Source organism: Musa acuminata, unplaced genomic scaffold, assembly GCF_036884655.1.
Source record: "Musa acuminata AAA Group cultivar baxijiao unplaced genomic scaffold, Cavendish_Baxijiao_AAA HiC_scaffold_210, whole genome shotgun sequence".
NCBI lineage: Eukaryota > Viridiplantae > Streptophyta > Magnoliopsida > Zingiberales > Musaceae > Musa > Musa acuminata.
Genome location: NW_027020480.1, coordinates 27,501 through 35,000, shown reverse-complemented (window position 1 = coordinate 35,000; position 7,500 = coordinate 27,501).

Below are 7,500 nucleotides of genomic sequence, written 5' to 3'. Positions count from 1 at the left end.
CCCCACTTAAACTGTCGACGCCCTCGTCGACGCTTGTTGGTAGGTGTTGATGACTTCTTCTTCATGTCGCAGGGCGTCTTCAGGCTCCCAACTGGCTTCAGTTCGGGGAAGCTTTCGCCACTTCACCAAGTACTCTGTCTGTTCCGCTCCGTTGGGTAGCTTTATCTTGCGATCCGCCAGAATGGTTTCCACTCGCTTCTCGTAGGAGGCTGTGATGGGAGGTAGCCGAGTTGGAACACTTCGAGAAGCGTCTTGCGGATCTGAATGGTAGGCCTTCAGGTTGCTGGCGTGAAGAACGTTGTGAATTTTGAACCACGCCGGCAGCTGCAACTTGTAAGAAACATTGCCTACCCTGCTGATAATTGGGAAGGGCCCTTCATACTTACGCACCAATCCTTTGTGGACTCTTTTCCTGAAGAATTGGAGTGATGCTGGTTGGAGCTTTACCAACACCAAATCGCCAACTTTGAACTCCTGTGGTCGCCTTCCCAAATCTGCCCACTTCTTCATCCGTTTTGCCGCCTTCTCCAAGTAAGCCCGCGCAATATCGGCATTTCGATGCCACTCCTTTGCGAAATGGTAGGCTGATGGACTACTCCCAGTATACCCAATAGCCATAGTGTGCGGAGTCGACGGTTGTTGTCCTGTGATAATTTCGAAGGGGCTCTTGTTGGATGCAGAGCTCCGCTGCAAGTTGTAGGAGAATTGGGCGATGTCCAACAGCTTCACCCAATCTCGTTGATTGGCACTCACGTAGTGCCGGAGATACTGCTCTAAGAGCGAATTTATTCTTTCAGTCTGACCATCCGTCTGGGGGTGGAGGCTTGTAGAGAAGTATAACTTTGATCCCAACAATTTGAATAGCTCGGTCCAGAACCGTCCCAGAAACCGAGCGTCTCGATCACTAATGATATTGTGTGGGACTCCCCAATACTTCACTACACCCTTCATCATCAGTCTGGCCGCCTCTTCAGCTGAGCAGTGTAGGGGAGCAGCAATGAAAGTTGCATACTTTGAAAACCGATCGACCACTACAAGTATCGATCCAAGTCCCCCTACAGGTGGCAAGCTTGATATGAAGTCTAAGGAAATGCTCTCCCAAGGCCTTTCTGGTACGGGCAACGGCTCCAAAAGTCCCACCGGCTTCCGCTGCTCCACCTTGTCTTGTTGGCAAGTAAGGCATGTTCGAACATACTCCTCCACATCAATCCCCATTTTTGGCCAGTAGAAGGCTCTCTCCACGAGAGCCAACGTTCTGTGAATGCCGGGGTGTCCAGCCCAGAGGGAATCGTGACACTCTTTCAAGAGTTCACGCCTTAGATTGTCCACTCGGGGAACATAAACCCTATTCCCTTTTGTGTAAACAAGTCCCTCCTGGACCCAAAATCGTCGTGCCTTGCCTTCTTTGATGAGCTGCATCAGGATAACTGCCTGGGGATCACTATACAGTCCATCTCTGATTCGGGAAAGGAAGGTTGAGTGTAACTGACTTGCTTGGCCTCTGCCCTCCAGTTGTGCAGCATTCACGCACTCCACCTTCCGACTCAGCGCATCGGCCACGACATTCGCCTTCCCGGGCTTATATTCCATTGCCATATCAAATTCAGCCAGGAAGTCCTGCCACCGTGCTTGCTTTGGGGAGAGCTTCTTCTGAGTTTGGAAATAACTCAGGGCGATGTTATCTGTCCTCAGCACAAATCGCGACCCGAGGAGGTAGTGTCGCCAAACTCGTAGGCAGTGGATCACCGCTGTCATCTCCTTCTCATGCACTGGATACCGCCTCTCGGTCTCGTTGAGTTTGCGGCTCTCGTAGGCCACCGGATGACCTTCTTGCATGAGTACTCCACCAATAGCAAAGTCCGAAGCATCTGTATGGACTTCAAAGGGCTCTCCATAGTTTGGCAATTTGAGCACTGGTTCTTCCAAAACAGCAGCCTTTAGATCTTGGAATGCTATCTCACATCTGTCAGACCACTTCCAAGGCTGCTCCTTCTTCAGCAACTCCGTCAGTGGAGTTGCCCGCTTCGAATATCCCGCGATGAAGCGTCGGTAGTAGTTGACGAAACCAAGGAAGGATCTCAACTCTGGCACCTTCTTTGGAGTTCGCCATTCCGCAACTGCTTGCACCTTCGACTTGTCCATCCGGATGGAGCCATCACCGATTCGGTGCCCCAAGAACAGGATCTCAGTTTGAGCAAAGTAGCATTTCTCCCTTTTTACGAACAAAGTGTTCTCCCTGAGAACCTTGAAAATCGTCCGAAGGTGCTTGACGTGCTCCTCGAGCGTTTGGCTGTAAACGACGATGTCGTCCAAGTAGACGACCACGAACTTATCCAAATACTCCTTGAATAGCTGGTTCATGAGAGTACAGAATGTTGCCGGAGCGTTGGTTAAGCCGAAAGGCATCACCAAGAACTCAAACGCTCCATATCTGGTCACACATGTAGTCTTTGCTTCGTCGCCTTCAGCAATGCGCACCTGCCAATACCCCGACCGAAGGTCGAGTTTTGAGAAATACTTTGCCTTGCCCAATTGGTCGAACAAGTCCGCGATGAGCGGGATGGGATACTTGTTCTTCACTGTTACTTTGTTGAGGGCTCGGTAGTCGACGCATAATCGGAGACTCCCATCTTGTTTCTTCTGAAAGAGAACTGGAGCTCCGAAAGGTGCTTTTGAGCTGCGGATGAGACCACCGCTTAGCAGTTCACCTAACTGCTTTCTGAGTTCTGCCAACTCTGGCGGGGGCATGCGATAGGGTGGTCTCGCTGGAGGCTTCACTCCTGGCTCCAGCTCAATACTGTGATCCACGCCTCTGCGTGGCGGAAGAGTCTTCGGCAACTCAGGTGGCATAACGTCTTTGAACTCCTTCAGGACGTTGGCCACCACAGCAGGTTCTTGAATGGCTTCTTCATTGAGTGGCTCTAGCTTCATAGCAGCCACGAATGTTAGTTCGCCCTTTCGCACCCCTTTCTTCAATTGTAATGCCGAAATATGTTGGGGCTCCTTGGTTCCTCTCCGAGAGACGGGCACCACACAGGGGTCATCGCCTCCCATCATACATAGGGAATTCAAGAATGGCATCGGCACCAACTTCGCCGCGTGCATAAACTCCATTCCAAGAATCACTTGGAAGTCGTCTAGTGGCACGGCCATCATGTTGGTGGTTCCGCTCCAAGTCCCGATTCTGATGGGAACTCCCTTTGCCAATCCGGAGATTCGCCTGGCCTCCGAGTTCACTGCTTTCATTCGGCTTGGGCTCTTCTCCAATGTCAACCCAAGTCGCTGTGCTTCACGATCGGCTATGAAGTTGTGGGTAGCGCCCGTGTCCACCATTGCACGGGTCGTTTGGCCATTCAGCTTGATGTCCACATACATCAGTTCACTACTTCCTGCTTTTTGTGCCTTCGTCTTCGTGTTCTCCCCCACTTGACCCCGCATAGCGTTCAACAAACGCATTGCTCCCATTCGGGGTCCTTGCGACTCTTCATCGTCGCTGCTGGATTCAGAACTGCTTGAGCTAAGGGCAACAGTTTTGCCCTTGTCCGATCGGGGAGGGTGGATGGAAGCTGTCAAAGCGTTGAGTGCCTGCTTCTGTGGGCACTCCCTTACCATGTGCGGTCCTCCGCACAAGAAGCATCCTCCAGGTTTTGAGGCCTTGCCTTTTGGATTCGGCCCTTTGTGGGAGCTCTTCTTCTTCTGTTCGCCCCCGAGCTCCTTCCCTCGAGAATGTTTTTGAGGGCGATTGCTTGAAGATTGTTTCCTTCTCGCTGGGTCTTCGGAGGAAACGAAGTCGGTGAGCCTTTCTGCAGCTGCAATTGCCCCGACCACGTCGGTAACATTCCTTCGATTCAGCTCTTGCTGAGCCCATGGTTTCAAACCATCAAGGAAACTGAACAACTTGTCCTTCTCGGACATGTCCTGTATGTCCAGCATCAGTGCAGAAAACTGCTTTACATAGTCTCGGATGGTGGTACTTTGGCGGAGTTGTCTCAACTTCCTTCTTGCGACGAACTCTGTGTTCTCCGGTAGGAACTGAGTTCTCAACTCCCGCTTCAAGTCTTCCCATGTGTCGACTCGACACCGACCTTGTTGGATCTCCTCCCAACGAGTTCGCCACCAAAGTTTCGCATCTCCATTCAGATACATTGTTGCTATAGAAACTTTGGTATCTTCAGAATCGGGCCTCGTAGCTCGGAAGTATTGTTCCATGTCGAACAGAAAGTTCTCGAGCTCCTTGGCATCTCTGGCCCCTCCGTATCCATGGGGCTCAGGTGCCCTCAAGTTTTGTGGCGGTGCAACGCGGGTGTTGCCTCCTCCCGCATTTAGCGTTCTTGTGAGCATAGCCACCTTTGCCGTGAGTTCCGCCACAACGTCTTGTAAGTGCAGCACGGAGTCCTTGGTGTCATCGGACAGTCGGTCGACTAGGGCCTCGACCTTGTCGATCCTGGACTCCGCTTCCTCTTGCGAGCTCTCTACCCCAACAAGTCTTTGTTGGCCATGGTAGAGTTCCTCCATGCTCGCTTCCAGAACATCCAGGCGGGTTTCCGCCGTCGTGAGTCTCTCCTTATGACTCTTTTTCCCAGTTAGCGCACCAGATTGCGCTTCCTCCGCTCGCGGAGAGTTACCAACTTCTCGCTCATCCTGTTCGCTGCCGCGATCCTCGTGAGCGGCTCCAACAGCATGAGAGCGAGTGTGCACATGCAGCCCACCTGCGGCTGCTTGGGGCAAGGGTCCAGCTTGCCCCGTCTTGCTCGATTCGCCACGATGCTTTGCCATGGCGAAGTTGCGAAGTTCGTTCGCTGTTCGATCGAAGAGCTTGCCCGCTCTGATACCACAATGTCACGACCTTAGCTGGAATTGCCTAAGGCGTGCGGCACCCTTGCGGCCAAAGACGCGAACTTAGCTTGCGTTGCCTAAGTCGCGAGTCACCCGTGCGGCAAAGACGCGAACTTAGCTTTGCCTTGCCTAAGTCGCGCTTCGCCCTTGCGATCTTGCTCCGCAAGGATCAGCCCACTTTGTAACCTCTCGCAGGTCCCGAAGGACCTGTAAAAGAGAAAGAGAGTTAGATCGAAAGAACGAGCAACGGACACGTCCCGAAGTCTCGCGAAAAGGAAAGCTTTACAAGCAATTCGTCGAACACCTTGTGTGCACAAGAGAAAAGAGGGAGAGGGGGAAAAACAAGGCTTTCAAGGATGAACGAACAGCTGCAAGCCCACAAACAGCCGCTCACCTGGTCCCGGACGCAACACCAAGTTCCCGTAAAGGTCACGTACGAACTTGCGAAAGAGTGTTCAACGCCCGGTATATAACCGAAGCCCCATCCAGCCATGTGCCACCCGGGGGGTTCCTGGGTGCTGAGATGGCTGACGTTTTGGTGAGCGGAGGCAGCACTCCGCTCACCTCCCGCGGCACGCGAAAACGAAGCCGTTTTGGGCTGTTTTGGGGCTGTTTTGCTCGGTTCGGTGAGCGGTCGCTTTGCAACGCTGCAGCTTGTTCGAACTTACATATTTACAAGCAAAATGACCCAAAACCATGAGAAAACATGCTGTTGGGCAGCTGTACATGCGGGTGTGAGCGACGAACGGTTCGTTGAACGGAGTTGTTGCGGGTGCGCGACGACCGTTCGTGACAGGGTGGCACAGGGCTGGATGGGGCTTTCGTATAGCAGGGACGGTGCTGCCTCACGCTTCGCTCGCTGTTCGCCGCTCGCCGCTCGCTCGCGCAACCTAAAATGGCCAGTTTTGGCCCGTTTTTGGGCTGTTTTGGCCTGTTTTTGGTCCGTTCTTGCGTGGCACGGCGACCGTCGTGAGCGGAGCAAAACGTCAGCCATCTCAGCACCCTGGAACCCCCCGGGTGGCACAGGGCTGGATGGGGCTTTCGTATAGCAGGGACGGTGCTGCCTCTCGCTTCGCTCGCTGTTCGCCGCTCACCGCTCGCTCGCTCAGCCAAAAATGGCCAGTTTTGGCCCGTTTTTGGGCTGTTTTGGCCTGTTTTTGGTCCGTTCTTGCATGGCGCGGTGACCGTCGTGAGCGGAGCAAAACGTCAGCCATCTCAGCACCCTGGAACCCCCCGGGTGGCACAGGGCTGGATGGGGCTTTCGTATAGCAGGGACGGTGCTGCCTCACGCTTCGCTCGCTGTTCGCCGCTCGCCGCTCGCTCGCGCAGCCAAAAATGACCAGTTTTGGCCCGTTTTTGGGCTGTTTTGGCCTGTTTATGGTCCGTTCTTGCGTGGTGCGGTGACCGTCGTGAGCGGAGCAAAACGTCAGCCATCTCAGCACCCTGGAACCCCCCGGGTGGCACAGGGCTGGATGGGGCTTTCGTATATAGCAGGGACGGTGCTGCCTCTCGCTTCGCTCGCTGTCCGCCGCTCGCCGCTCGCTCGCGCAGCCAAAAATGGCCAGTTTTGGCCCGTTTTTGGGCCGTTTTGGCCAGTTTTTGGCCTGTTCTTGCATTGCGCGGTGACCGTCGAGAGCGGAGCAAAACGTCAGCCATCTCAGCACCCTGGAACCCCCCGGGTGGCACAGGGCTGGATGGGGCTTTCGTATAGCAGGGACGGTGCTGCCTCTCGCTTCGCTCGCTGTCCGCCGCTCGCCGCTCGCTCGTGCAGCCAAAAATGGCCAGTTTTGGCCCGTTTTTGGGCCGTTTTGGCCAGTTTTTGGCCTGTTCTTGCATTGCGCGGTGACCGTCGAGAGCGGAGCAAAACGTCAGCCATCTCAGCACCCTGGAACCCCCCGGGTGGCACAGGGCTGGATGGGGCTTTCGTATAGCAGGGACGGTGCTGCCTCTCGCTTCGCTCGCTGTCCGCCGCTCGCCGCTCGCTCGTGCAGCCAAAAATGGCCAGTTTTGGCCCGTTTTTGGGCCGTTTTGGCCAGTTTTTGGCCTGTTCTTGCATTGCGCGGTGACCGTCGAGAGCGGAGCAAAACGTCAGCCATCTCAGCACCCTGGAACCCCCCGGGTGGCACAGGGCTGGATGGGGCTTTCGTATAGCAGGGACGGTGCTGCCTCTCGCTTCGCTCGCTGTCCGCCGCTCGCCGCTCGCTCGTGCAGCCAAAAATGGCCAGTTTTGGCCCGTTTTTGGGCCGTTTTGGCCAGTTTTTGGCCTGTTCTTGCATTGCGCGGTGACCGTCGAGAGCGGAGCAAAACGTCAGCCATCTCAGCACCCTGGAACCCCCCGGGTGGCACAGGGCTGGATGGGGCTTTCGTATAGCAGGGACGGTGCTGCCTCTCGCTTCGCTCGCTGTCCGCCGCTCGCCGCTCGCTCGTGCAGCCAAAAATGGCCAGTTTTGGCCCGTTTTTGGGCCGTTTTGGCCAGTTTTTGGCCTGTTCTTGCATTGCGCGGTGACCGTCGAGAGCGGAGCAAAACGTCAGCCATCTCAGCACCCTGGAACCCCCCGGGTGGCACAGGGCTGGATGGGGCTTTCGTATAGCAGGGACGGTGCTGCCTCTCGCTTCGCTCGCTGTCCGCCGCTCGCCGCTCGCTCGCGCAGCCAAAAATGGCCA